The sequence below is a fragment of the Taeniopygia guttata genome, chromosome 3 (genome assembly GCF_048771995.1).
Source record: "Taeniopygia guttata chromosome 3, bTaeGut7.mat, whole genome shotgun sequence".
Classification (NCBI taxonomy): Eukaryota; Metazoa; Chordata; class Aves; order Passeriformes; family Estrildidae; genus Taeniopygia; species Taeniopygia guttata.
Genome location: NC_133027.1, coordinates 62474236 through 62488639, shown reverse-complemented (window position 1 = coordinate 62488639; position 14404 = coordinate 62474236). Strand labels below are relative to the sequence as shown.

Genomic DNA, 14404 nt, shown 5'->3' with positions numbered 1-14404 from the left:
GAGACAAAGCCTAATGAGGTTTTTACAGGCTTTCAGGTATCAGGAAAATAACTTATTTATTTAGGTTGAGGAAGACTTGATGAGTTAAGTATAATAGATGGTTAACAGTCAAGAGATAGCAAAACAGTGATTACAGACACTTTGAATGATGAAAAGTTCAATGCTCTCTGGTGGTGGAAAGTGATTTGCACCCTTTAGAGGAAGTGGGGATGGGTTCTGCACTGCCTAGGAGGACATGTCACAGTGTATTTTGTATTTTCAGGATTTTAGGAATTGGGTTATTTTCAGCTGCTCCACGATTGCCAAAAATTCAGAGGCTATGCATTTTATGTTTTATAAGTGATTTTAGTGGGCACACTGTGGGCATGTATGACTCAGAATAGATACATATGATGGTGATCCTATCTCAGGGGACTGTCCTGAGATGTCCAGAGTCCACAGTGGCAAAGGCAATGCCTGTTACCTGCTCTGTTCTGGTGCAGAAGACATGGAAGTAATGAAAATAGGCAGCAGTTCCAAGTATGGAACCAACTATAGTTCATGAGGAGGACCTACAATGAGGATCGAAGTCACTGCTACATCAGAGGAAAGGTGACTTCCACAAGAAAATGCACAGCAAGGAAAACCAGACTGCACAGGACCTATGGGGCTGTTCATGGTGCACGAGACATCCGTGAAGGCCAGCAATGGCCTTGATAACTTCCTTGCTTACCAGTGGCTCACACTGGAAGGCAGCAAGAAGGGCAGCAAAGACTCCACTTCCTACAGCTGCTGCAGGTCACTGCAGAGTTCAAGGAGGATGACAAGGTTTTACCAAAAAGCACTTGTTTCCCTGACCTTGAAGCTCATCTTTACCAGAGACAACAAACTCCATGGCAAGGGAAGCCAGGAAACTGCTGTGTGAGGGACCTTTGCAATGTCTGCAATGTAAGACTACAACTTGCTGTTTGAGACAGCTGCCCTGCAGGTAACACCCAAGGATTCTCACGTGGGTTCATGTGACAGAGCTCTTCCACTGACCTCTTTCAGGAGATGTACATCTATCTTCCCTCGGATCATACCACGGTAAGCTAAGGGAAAAGCAGCCCCAGATGTGGGAAGAGACATAAGTGGCAGCAACAGGAAAAGCTTTCACACTGTGGTGATATCCTTGTGCTTGCAACACGATGCCATCTGTAGATAACAAGAGAACACACTGCCTGCAAAAGAGACCTATGCCATGCCGAGACAAAGACCTGGGTCAGAGCCTCTGAATTATGAACCCACTGTGAGCTGAAACATGGCTGGTCTGAACCAGTCATCTTCTGCCCCCACCAAGTCCTCAGAGGTTATTACAGAATTCCTTACATTCCTGTTTATGTTGCTTTTCACATACAAACAATGTCCAAAACCAAAGACAACTGTAAAACACAGGCAGACTCTTGTGTGATCTGACGTTATACAGCCCTCAAATGCACCTCAGTTTTCATGCTGCCCACCAAAGAGGCACATTAGTTAACCAGTCAAAAGACTAATCTCACTGTGTGAAGTCATCTGACCACTCATGCAGCTGAAAAGGAACACTGCTATTCCTTGGGCACTAAGAAGAATGCCCAGCACAACTCATTTATGGACTCACAAGAGCCTTATGTAAGTGACATTGTCATCTAAGTACCTTTTATCATATTTTAACTAAGTAAAGGTAAAACACAAGTAAATGTATTTTTTCAAGACATCATGGTAAGTAATAGAGTTGCAGATGTCTAAAATACACAAGAGAAGATGTGACAGGAAAACCACACTTAACCTACTTACACTGAGATTAAATCAGGAAGGACTCTCCACCACCACAGAAATCAGTTGCTGGGGTTTAACTTTCAGCACACCTGATGACTCAGGTTGCAATCCCTCAGAAGAAAACAGCTTCAGGAGACAAAGAATCTATCACACAGCGTTAGCATTTCACTAATGTCCCTACTTGTGCTCTTTTGGCTACTGCTAGTGCTTGTGCTGGGCTAACTGCTGACATAGTTTTTCTTCTCCCAAATTCATGAACAAAAAAGACAGTAATAATGATGTAGAAATTACTTAAGATTAACAGAGTACTAATACGAAAAAATATTATGCACAGCCAAAATCTTCATCTAAAGAAAAGCACGCAAATTTTCTAAAGTTTGTGTTAGTCCCACAGGTACCTCCATGTCAGGATTTAGTGCACACTAAGTACAACCCCTCAAATGTATGATTTGTTTGATCTAACTGATCAACAGTGATATTCTGTGCATTTTTAGTCTATCATATGTAAAGTCCCTTGCTAGCAAAGCAGATGAAATTATAAATCACTTTATTTATAAAATATTATAACTTGTACTTTTAAAATTAGGTTTTTTTTTCAAGTCATGGTATTATTTTATAATTACAAAAGAGAAAAACGGTTTTGCCATCATCTTTTTCTTTATGTACAGGATTCTGCATCTTTCCTTTGATTATGCAAAAAGGCTTGTGCAGTACAACATATGAAAGCTTGTGTCCACAAACCAGAAATTTGTCTCACTAATATTGCAGAAGGTCCCTAAGTAAGTCTTACTTGTGAATGTAAAAAAATAAGGAAACCCCAATATTATAAATGCAATGTCTTTCTCTTTTACAAAGGATTATGCAGAGGCAAAAGAACTGCACAAAATCATAAGGAAGACTGTGAGTGGACAAAAGTCATGCCCCCAAGGATGTTTTCTCTAATGTATTTACTAAGGATATTTTGTACACCTTCATGATAATGTTTTAAATTGTGTTTACAGACACACAGACAGTATAGAAATACATAAGCTGGTCCTGCTCCAGAAGGAAACTTTGTAACTATATACACATCTCTACAGATTAAATGCAGTAGTATGCAAGCAACTAAGAGCCCTGCCAGTTCCCAGTGATTTCAAGAGTCATTCTATTGAAAATTATTGGATCCCTTCCCTAATATTTCAGCAAAGCTATACCAAGCATTAAATTTGGATACATAAAAAACTCCTGCCTTAGCATTCCCTCCACCAACCAATCAATATTCTAACCTGGTTATGATCACCTCCATATGTAGCATCAGCAAATAGCAAATACGGTCAACACACATGCACCTAATCTATCCAAGTCTGTTTTCATTTTAAAGCAAAAAAACCCCAATTTTCTTTAGAAGTAAATACATCTTGTATCCTGTGCCCTGATACCACAAACACAAAGATGAACAAATCTCATTCCGTGTTTCAAAGTAAACTTCCTGTTCTGAAATGTGGCACTGTCTCTCACCATATTTTCCAAGCCTGTATCACTTGACACTGATCTATTTTGGTCAGCAAAAGACCTACGACAATCAAGGCACCAAGCACAAGTCTTTGCCCATCTCCAGTGCCCTGATAACAAGAAAAGCTATTATATAGATTTTTTTAAAAAGAGATAGTAACAAAAGGGAGACAAACTCCTAGGAAAAGATACTAAATAGCATCTCATGCCAGCCTGCCTTACTGAGGCTGCTCTTGTTTTTTGGCTTTGCAAAGCACTCAGAATTTTGACTGCGATCCAGCAAAGCAATTCTGCATTTCCCATGTTTTCCCACCACTGACTTGCAGGGAACTATTTGTACACATGAAGACAAACCTACACTTCATATTTTGCTGGGTCAGTATCAAGGCACCAATCATCTTCCTGGATCCTTATTTTCCTATGAGAATTGGATAAAATGAGCTAAAAAAATAAATCTTGTAAGTGTGAGCTTTAGAAAGCCTCAAGACCCAGGAACATTCCTAAAATAATTTGCATTCCACAGCAGCAGGGCAAAACCATTTCCATTTCAATGAGCCCTTTGGAGAGGACTCTGGTCTACTGGCTGAAACTCAGGACTGAACCCCAGCATAAAATAAACACCAAACCCAGTTGTACAAGGTCACATGAAAAAGCACTTTTCCCTGTTCTCCCTCAATACCTTGGCTAAACTCTTTCATCACTTCAAGACTGCATCCCAACACTTATTTCAAGAAGGCCACTGCCACTCCTCTGCTGGACAGACTGGTTAGCAGGAGATTTCCTGTCCCTTTCCTGCAATCATCCTCAAGCAGCTGTACCCAAACAATCAACAAGTCTATGGCTTCAGAAAAGGTTTGACAAAAACCTGGGGTTTAACACTCACTTCTTTCATAAGTTTGATACAAATAACACACACTAGCAGCTGATGACTTTCCAAATGTGGTGAGCAAAACCCACAGCGGAGACAGACAAACAGACAAAGTTCCCACACGGTGCAACAGTCACTCCCATGACCAGGGAGGGGGATACGCTGATACGCTTTTAGTCAGTACTTTGGCAATGTCAGTAAATTTCAGGAAATCATAAAAACAGATTTGTCATCTAGAAGCCAACACCTTACCTCACACATCTTGCTTAGATTATGGTAATCTAAAACCTCCCACCCTCAAAATGCTCACAAACTTGCACATTATCTACAACATACGCAACCTAAGCACTATTGCAATATGGTGATGCAATCTGTAATGTTGCTGCTATATTATAAAAACAAATTCAAATTATTTGGTCAAATTTCACTTCTCAGTTTTGCTCACTGTCATACATTTTCAGCAGTTTTAAATTTCAATGCTGTGAAATGACTACTTCATTCAGAAACTTGTAAAAGTGAGGAAGTTTTACCTGAAAAAGGATTTTGGGTCAAGAATATTGATATTTTTTGGTTATTTTAGATGCAAAGTGATCTTCACAGTGATACCAAGGGGTTTAACAGCTTAGTCTAATTAGTTGCTTCATAAAAGCTGGATGTCTCTATACCTAAATTATGTAGCAAAGCATAATAAATGCTCTTCCACAAACAGCCTCGCTGTTTGTTAACAGTTTCTTGGCTAGTAGAAATGTTTTCTTTTTCTTCTCCACTCCCAAAGGCCCCATACTTCAGCGATTTGCTTGAGCTGCCTGAAGTAGGCAATGATAGCACAAGTAAATCCTTGTAACTCTGAAGCATAAGCAAGGTTTTCACTAAGAACTTAACACTCGAGGCAGAAAGACAGCAGGAGCTGATTTGTTTTAATTAACACTACAAGACATATACCAGGGAACAGCTGCCTGTCGCATTGCTCCATTTGTTTGCTTCAACCTGCAAGCTCAGATTTCCTTTGGACAGCAGCTGGACCTGTCAAAGGCAAACTCGGCAGCAATACCACCCACGTCCTCTTCCTCCTCTTCACACGTGGACTGGCTGGAGCGGGGTGCTGCATGGGAAATGCAAGCTACCACTTCATTTGCTACAGAGGCAAGGGATTATTATTAGAACTAATTTACTGAAATTAGCCATCACATTAATTGTCAGGGACTGATTCTATTTGAACTAAATTGTAACTTGAGAAGTGATTTCTTATTGTCTTTTCTTAAATGGTATGTTTGTTCTAGGGGTTTTATTTTCATAGTAGTGCCTAGAATGCCTATGGTGCATAACTCAAATAATAATCAAATCCTCCAAATGGATCATATATGCTTTAATAATGAAAGTCATACATGTTCCTAAATATTACTTGGCAGTTTCTTTAATTTTTCCTTTGGTTATCGAGCCATTTAATGACTCCAAAAATCTACAAATTGTGGCTCACAGATTATTGTTGAATAAAAGTAGATATAGATGCATAACTGGACTCCTGCCTTTCTGAGGTCTGGACTGGAATTGCATGGTATGCAAACCTGTTTGGGATTCTCTGCCCCCTCTTGAACTTTACTCAAACAAGAAGCCAAAAAAATGTGGCATTACATGCACAGTGTTCATGCTCGTTGAAAATTTCATCCTGCAGGGCAATGTTGTTCTACTGTTTTGTCCAGCAAAACTGAAACTTGAATAAATTACAGGAGACTGTCTCTTCTCTACTTAAGGTTCTTTTCCTCAGTGAAAGAGAACGCAAAAGGAATTATGAAAACAGGATAACAAGGCAAATAATGTAGAGACTACAGGTAAAGGAAGAGCCACTACCTCCACAGAATGACAAAAACAACTTAAAAACAAGTCACTGTTAATTCCCCTGTCCATACCAAATAAAGAGCTTGGAATATGGTGCACCACAGATTAATGAATGCCAAGTGCAGGCTGATACAAAATACACCTTGTATTTAAGCAGTTTGGCATTTTTATTGCAGTGACTTGTCTGTATGCCAATTTTTCAGAGACAGCCTTGGAACCTGATTAACTTCTCCATGTGCTCTAGCAACAGAGGCAAAGAACACCATTTCTTCATTTAAAAGTGATCTTGACATTAAAAAGTTACAATAATTAGGAAAAGAAAGCTAAGTGATCTCTAACCTTTTATTAAAATTCACTGAGAGGTCTCTTGTCTTCATTCCTTCACCAAGGTGCATGACCTCTTCAACTCCCAACTCTGACTTTTGAAACATTCATTTAGTATGATCCTGTGAGTTAATGAAAAGTAACATGAAACAACTCAGATATTTGGTTTGCACCATAAGTTACCAGAAGGCTGGTTTAGTAATTTACAAAAACCTACATTAACATATTCTGTCAGAAGTTTATACAGCATGTGAGGTCTGCAAGTGGAAGAATTCAGGGTTATCTAAAAGCGCCCACCATCAAATACTTGGATGTCTTCTGTCAACAGCTACCAAAGTGTATTTTCCTTGTTGTATCATGACATTCTAATCTCCTACATCTATTACAATCTTAATAACAAACTAACAGATTTCTAACAAATGGTTGCTAATGACTTACTAACCATAATCACATTGGGAGAACCCATATGATTCAAGAGTCAGTGCTCTGCTGGGACAAGCTAAGGCACAGGTCACACTCTCCACAATTATGCTCTCATAAGTTGTTTTGTAAACTTCATGTATTCAACTTTGCATTAATATCCTTGTCAAAACACATGATATTCAAATTAAAATTTACTGCAATTTCAGATTCTGGGACCCAAATATATTTTTAAAATATGATAGCAACCATAACACCTCAGTAGATGTGCGACCATTTTTTGCTATCAGGCTAGAATTTAATAATAAAAATTATAACCTGACTATGGGTTTTTCTGAATTCGATTCTTACTTAATAAATTTATAAAGTTATCAGTGTACATCACTGACTACAAAGGTAATTCAGAGACTTATACAGTTGAAAAAATCAGTTAATTTGACAAGTAAAAATTTTTAAAGTAATATATCCTGCTGACATTTTTACAGATCAAAAAAAAAGACATTCATTCTACATTGTCTCAACTATTTAATGAACTGCTTTTTTTTATTTGGGTAAAAAATATCTGTTTTCTGTTAGTTTAAGAAGTCCATACTCATTTTGGTAATGTCTTATTTTAAAATTACTTTATAATGATGAGATTTTTGATGTTGATAAAAGTGGTATGAAAAATCTAGCAAAAATCTGGTAATTTTATTTTTGAAAGGACTGAGACTACAACCCCTTCTCAACCAGGTCACTTTGATGACCTCTAACATTGTAGTATACACTCTGTAACATAGTATTTTATTTTTGTTAGAGGTCTAAAAATCTGTAAATATTTGGCTGTATAGGTCCTGAAGCCTGCAAAGACTTGAAGTGTTCTGAGATTCAGGCATCAACACTGACAGATCATTTAAACAATAAGAACAACTTAAAGGAAAAAAAATAATTTCAAGCCTTATCTTTTCTATTAGAGTAAGACAAAGAGTGGAAAGCGATTTAATATCTCATTTATCATTGTTTTGTTTTCTGTCTTGTCAATCTCTCTGTTTTGGCCAGGGCAGCCTTTCTTCTTTTCATTCAATAAATGCTTAAAAATTAGGATGCATTTTTATTAGACAGAGCCCTCCTCAGTGAAAAATCTATATAGCAAATTCAATTATTAGAAAGGGAGACAATTCCTTCCATCAATTACACTAGGAGTATTTCAGAGAGAGGAACAGCATATAAATGTGCAATAAGTCAAGTAAAGATTATTTCCAAGCGTGAAAATTATTCTTGTCCCTGGCAGCTGCTATGTGAGAAGTAATAAGGTCCAGAAGCCTTGCTGGCACAACCAGTGACAAGAATATCATTATGATCCATCTGCAACCCCCAAGAGACGCAAAATGCCTTGCCAATCTTTTGTTCTAAGCAAAACTAGAAACCCAAAGCAACATGTTTCCAAGCCAGGACATAGTGAGTGTCACCACACTAACACTTCCCTGACCCCCTCAAATGGTTTTGAATAAGGGCAAGCTGAGAATACCTTTCAGAACTACAGAATTTTGGTATCACAGATTTTATAGTAAATGTGTTTGCTTTGCCTGCATACTTACTTGCTTTGTGAGGAAAGGAGTGTTAGGTTTATAAAAACAAGTGAGTCACGAACAAGTCAAAATATTTCCAGTAAACTTATTTTTGCCTGAATACCCTGAGTTAACTGAAACCAAAACATCTTGCAGACTTGTATCAGTTTCACTGGCTTGTGATGAATCGGTGCTCCAGGCTGCGCCACATTTTGCTGAGATTGTCAGTTACAGAATCATAGAATCAACTAGGTGAGAAAAGACCTCTGATCATTGAGTGCAACATGACCAAACACCACCATGTCCACTAGACCATATCACTGAGTGCCACATCCAGCCTTTCATTAAACACCTCCAGGCACAATGACTCCATCACCTCCCTTGGCAGCCCATGCCAATGTCTGATCACCTTTTCTCTGAATAATTCCTTCCAAATGTCCAACCTAAAACTCTCATGGGCCAGCTTGAGACAATGTCCTCTTTGTTGCTGGTTGCCTGGGAGAAGAGACTAACCCCCACCAGGCTATAGCCTCCTTTCAGGCAGCTGTAGAGAGTCATGTCTCTCTCGAGCCTCCTTTCCTCCAGACTAAACACCCCCAGCTCCCTCAGCTGCTCCTCATATGACTTGTGCTCCAGACCCTTCACCAGATTTGTTGCCCTTCTCTGGACAAGAGAAATTTAATTCACCTTCATTGGGGGTCCAACAGCTTAATGTGGAAATCCTCACCTGACACATTTTTTCTTACTTTCATTGGTGCCCACCACTGAGGACCAACACTGACCTCCTTCCAGTGCTGGCACCACTGGGATGAGGAACGGCTATCTGGCTGCCAGATTTACAGAAAGCAAATGATGCATCTACTCAGGATACCTTATGCACTAGTTTTCAAATTTCTCTTCCACTGACAGAGGGAGGAGTGGTTTTGTTATAGCGCATTTGGACTCATTCCGACCAGCAGCTCTGGTCTTTTCTTGGATGAGCCCTGAGAATACAAAAAAAAAATAGTGTTTCAGCAGGCAAATCATCTGCTGCTCTTTCTTACTGTGAGAGGTATTAAGTCGCTTGCCTAATCAATATGGGTGATTGCTGAGACACCCAAGTGCAGCTGAAGCAGAAAAGGATTCTGTTACATCTTCTTGGTTTGTCTTAATCACTTTAAAAGGGTTTAATGTCTTTTCCTTACTCAATGATGCAGGTGAGCCATGACTCTCAGCACATAAAAAAAAGAACAAAAAAGAAGCCAGAAAGCATGCTAGAACAGGTATGAAACATTTCTGGAGCATTACAAAGGTTGGCTTTCTGCACAAAAAGTTAACCTGGTTACTAAGACTAAATGAAAATTGAATTGAAATAGAACTTGTGATTACAAAACATATTTCTGGGGGGTTTGTACTTTTATCTACCAGCTTCTCTTTTGTTATGCCAATCAAACATCAGTTATGTTTTCAGTAACTTCTTTCTCTTAGCTAATACTTCCAGCATTTTACTACCTTCCCTCTGCCTTTTGCTTACTCCCTCTTTGCAGATCTTTGTTCATCATTTCTACTTCCCTTCTTTTCAAACTCCTCTCTGTTCTCTGCATGCCACATCTGTGACGATGACTCTAGAGATAATTCTACCTGGAAAAGAAGTAATATCTACGTCTTTGGGGACAAAATAAGCATTGAACTACTCTAGTTATGTCTTTAATATGTGCTTCACTGGTCCTTCCACCACTCATTATTGCAGGACAATATAATGATCAGACACTTGGTGTCTTCTTTGGGCATCAACCTGTCAAGGTAGTGGCAAAATAGAATTCTATTGCTATATAAAAAACTTGTTTGTTGCTCAGTTTTACAGCACTTTTATTGTAATCTTTAAAAAAGACATACTGAATCTAAAGTTACTTATTTTTACAGACAGGACAAGCCAAAGCTGTCCATCACATTTTACAGCTGCAATGATTGAAATAACATTCTACCAACAAAATTGCAGTGACAGTTTATGACCAAAAGAATCACATGGGACTCTTGCTGTTGTGGTTCTCTCTGAAAGACATGTGTCACTCATGCAGAAGACATTCTTGCTTCTCCTCAAGAGTCCCTCAACAACATTAATAGCAACAGAAACCTGGGAACAAGAGAGTGAGTGGAAGAGCAAAGTTTAATATTACTCAATGCACTACATCTGCTTGGTAGTGTGCATTTTCACACAGGTTAGATACTGCTACACTAATATTTTCCTAAGTGCTTTCATAAGCTTATATTTTTCAATCCCAAGTTGCTTGTGAAACAGCTTCTAAAATAGTGCTGTAGGTGCAAGATACAGAAAGATAAAAGCAGATCTACTCTGTCCTCCAAGACAGAACTAGTTTACAAAGGCATCCTTGATCCTTATTTAGCACTGAAACACATGCCTTTTACAAAAGATCAATCAGTACAAGCAGAAAAAGCAAGAAAAAAGAGGAAATATGAGAAACATAGAGAGAGTAAAGTCCATTGGAAATAGCTGTTGCTTCTAGATTGTCATTTCAGAAATGTCTGGAGCCCAAAACACTTTCACAGCAAATTGCAAATAGCCCATATACAGAAGAATGCATTGGAACATAAAAATAAATCAGCAAAAAACCCAAAATTAGAAGCAAATATTTATTTGACTATCCCCAGGATATGTGTGCAATTAAATTTTATGATCCACTTTCAAGATTTTCCCATACAGAATTCAAGTCAACTGACCTTCTTTCTGTCCTAATTCTTGTTATTTCCTGCTAGTTATCACAACATAGCAGTATCCTTGGCATCATTCAAAGAGATTTCCTACTTTTTTCCACACAACGCAAGAAAAGAACAAACAGATTCTTCTGGATTCAGTGACAATTAAATGATGCAGCCTCCTGCACAGTGGCACAGGCTAAAGTAGAAGTGTGTGACTGCTGTTCCCTTGGTGTTTGGAGCATCTTGTTTGCCTCATGCTTATCTTTGAACGCAGGAACATCCTAAAATAAAAGCTCAGAGGGGCCAGTAGGGAACTAGCTGGAAATACTCTAGTATTGAAACATCTTGTGGGTCAGGTTGCTCTTACTGAAGAGGGCGATTTAGATTTGTAAAGTTGGGTGTAAGGTCAAGTGCTCAAACACATCAAACTTACAACGCCAGCACTGACTGCCTTAAGCATAGTGTGTGTGTTCACTTATGGGCAGGGTGGGGGTCGCTATTTTTGGGGGTTTAATCATCAATCAAGAAATTAGCAATTTGAGGGAGGGATAGCAGATCAGGTCCCAGCCCTGCCAATATACTGTAAATTAAATGTGTCTCAATAGTCAAGGGGAAGGGAATTAGCTTATGATGCTTCCTTTTCACCAAGTCCTGGCAGAAGGGTAGGCACTGAGAGAAGACAAGCAACTGCTCACAGAACTTCACAACAGGAGGTTCTTAATGCAGAGAAAATTATGGAAATTAGAGGAAATAGAAGTCATTGCCTTTAGTTAGAGAGCATGAATTTGTGACCTGCCCTGATTAAACTTAGAGAATAAACTACATGATTTAATGGTCCTCTTTAGGAAATAAATAATTATTTTCTTGTATTTATGAGATTTTTTGTACCAAACTCTCCCACTATTGTTCTCACTCTGATACACAGGCCCAGAGGAACTGGTACAGTCCTTCTAATCTTATTTCTCTCTTTTATTCCCACTCAACCTATCTTCTGCTTCTTACACAAATAATCCTATTATGAATTTTCAGCATCTGCATGATCAGAACAACCAGGTCCTATTTACATGTCAGAGCACTGAATAATTCAAAAAGGGGTGCTGGTCAGCCCATTACACAGTTATAGTACTCCAGGATCTATTTCAGCTCCCATTAGGTTTGCAAATGAGATTTTGACTGCTTTGACTTATAATTCAGGGCAAGTAACACACTAATGGTGGATAACATACTGCAGATACAGTGGCACCAGGGCAGCGAACACACACAATATCAAGGAATAAAAACAGTTTGTCACTGATCCTATGACCATACCTGTATTTCTGTTCAGCACAACTCCCCATGTTCTCCTCAGAGCCACCTGCCCCGCACAGCCCCATTTCGTGTTGTGCCGTGTGACCACTCCCCATGCACAGAGGTGGAGCGGTGCCCCTTGCGCTGCTTTTCCAAACCAACAAAAGGGACAGGAGGGACCAGTGAAGGGAAATTCCCAATGACAGCATCTTTATTTCTCCCCAGTGAAGGGTCAGAGCACAGCAGAGACGTTGCAGGGACACTGGCATACTGAAGACCTCACAACAAAAAAGGGGCACTCTTGCAAAGTGCCAAGAAGGGACAGGACTGCTTGATAACTTGTGCTGCTGCTGCATGTAATTAGGTATCTCAGACACAGCCAGATTTTCTGCTAAGCTTTGGGACAACCAAGAATCAGGTTGTACCTGCTGACGTTAATTTTACGACTGCAATGCAATCCAATCTGAATGTTCAGATTGGAAACCTCTTCCCCATTCTGTCAGAGCTGGATTGCTAATCTCCTGGTAATAACGCCAGGCACATCCTCTCCTACTGATTCCTGGAAAGAGGACGTATGTGTCATTTCTATTTATTCATTAAGATCTTCATCATGGTAGACAAAGTGGCCACAGACAAACGTGAATGTAGATATATCATGCATGCAAAAAAAAGGCTTGGATTCTGCCCTATGTAATCCTTTATAAATTAAAAATATCAGGTGAGGTGGGAAGATTATGTTTTAACTCACATTGTAAAGGCAGATAGTACTTTTGCTCTTCATCTACTACTTTAAATACCTTCTAAAAAAGCAGTTTGCCGCACTGGCCATGCATTGCAAGGTGGTTGTTTCTTGTTGTGTTAAAAGTCAGACAGAAAGCAACAGCCCTCAGAGAAAGTTTGGCTGTCCAATATTCACCTTTCTTAAAAATGAACTGTCATTTGACTAACGGACAGAAATTTCTAATAGAAAAATAAAAAAACAACTGAAAGTTAAATTTTGACCAAGTTAAGTACTTTAAGAAAAAAACGAATCCTGTGTAATAGGATATAGTAAATGTAGTAAATTCCTCTTCCACAGAGGAAAAAAAAATAATTTAAAAAGTTGTGCGTCCCGTAGCAGTCAATGACAGCTCAAGGCTTGACCTCGGCAAGCTGTCAGCCTCCTGAAGAGAGCTGGAAAACTGTGCAAGCCATGCTGCGGCTGCTTCTGTCAGCGGGGGTTTTGATGCAGGCGTCGAGACCCGTGTGCGAGCGGCGGGCACACCTTTGGAGCCGCAGTTGTTTTTCCACGCAGGAACAAACCTCCCAGACCACGACCCGTGTCTCTTGTCACGGGGGTGCCACCGCCGCACGCGGGTCACTGCACCGCCCGCTGCCCCACGCTCTGCCCTGAAAGCCCCGTGGGGCTGGAGAGGCACGAAGGAGGGATGGGGAGATGTCCCCTCCTCCTCCAAATTTGCGGTCCCGCGGCCTTTCTGTGCTCAGAGGCAAGGGGGGCCGGGGCGGGCGCCCATCCCGGGGCTCCGGTGCGCGGCGCTGCGGGCGGACAAGCGCGAGAGCCTGCACGGCGGCCGGGACGTGAGGAAAGTCGAGGGGGAAAAACGGAAAATAAATAAGTAAAGACGAAACGCTCCTCCTGAAAGCGGACACATTGTGGCACAGTTTTCCTGCGGCGGCGGGCCCGGTCCGACGGCCCCGGTGCTCGGCGCCCGCCCCCCAGCGCCCCGCCCGGAGCGGGCCCCCGCTCCCCCGAGCGCCCCGCACCGCTGTGGGACGGCGGAGCGCCCCCGGCCCGGCCCCGCACGCCGGCCCCGCTCACCTCATGGCACAGCTCCGCGGGCGCCGCCCGCTCCCCCAGCGCCGGGCCGGGGAGCGCAGCGGCGACAGTGGCGGCTCCTCCCGTCCCCGCGGCGGTGCCCGGCCCGGGGAGACGCCTGGCGGCGGGGCGGCGGCGGGCGGGCCGGGGGAGGGCCGGGCGGAGGGGCGGCCGCGCCGCGTCCCCTCCCCGCTCCGCCCCTGCGGAGCGCCGGGACGGGCGGGGGGATGCGGCTCCGCCACCGCCGCTGCCCGGGCGCTCGGTGTGCGGCGGCGCTGCTGGGAAGCTCGTTCTCAGGGGCGTGCGGGTGCCGCGGTTGTCGATACTGCCTCCGTCCCTGTG

At 41.5% G+C, this 14404-nt stretch overlaps 1 protein-coding gene across 4 annotated transcripts in view; it reads right to left on the bottom strand.

Annotated features, from left to right (window-relative positions):
• Nucleotides 1-14210, bottom strand: part of PLAGL1 (PLAG1 like zinc finger 1) — a 44551-nt gene extending 30341 nt beyond the window's left edge. Inside the window, exons 1-2 of one of the 4 annotated variants that reach the window (XM_030268078.4) lie at nt 14066-14206; nt 6311-6417 (exon numbers count right to left, since the gene is read on the bottom strand). The gene's annotated coding sequence lies outside the window, so the exon portion shown is untranslated. Of the gene's footprint in view, nt 1-6310; nt 6418-9133; nt 9246-14065 lie in introns of all 4 variants that reach the window. The other 3 variants (XM_072926992.1, XM_002195980.7, XM_072926993.1) reach the window with 3 other exon arrangements.
• Nucleotides 14211-14404: the final 194 nt, after the last annotated feature.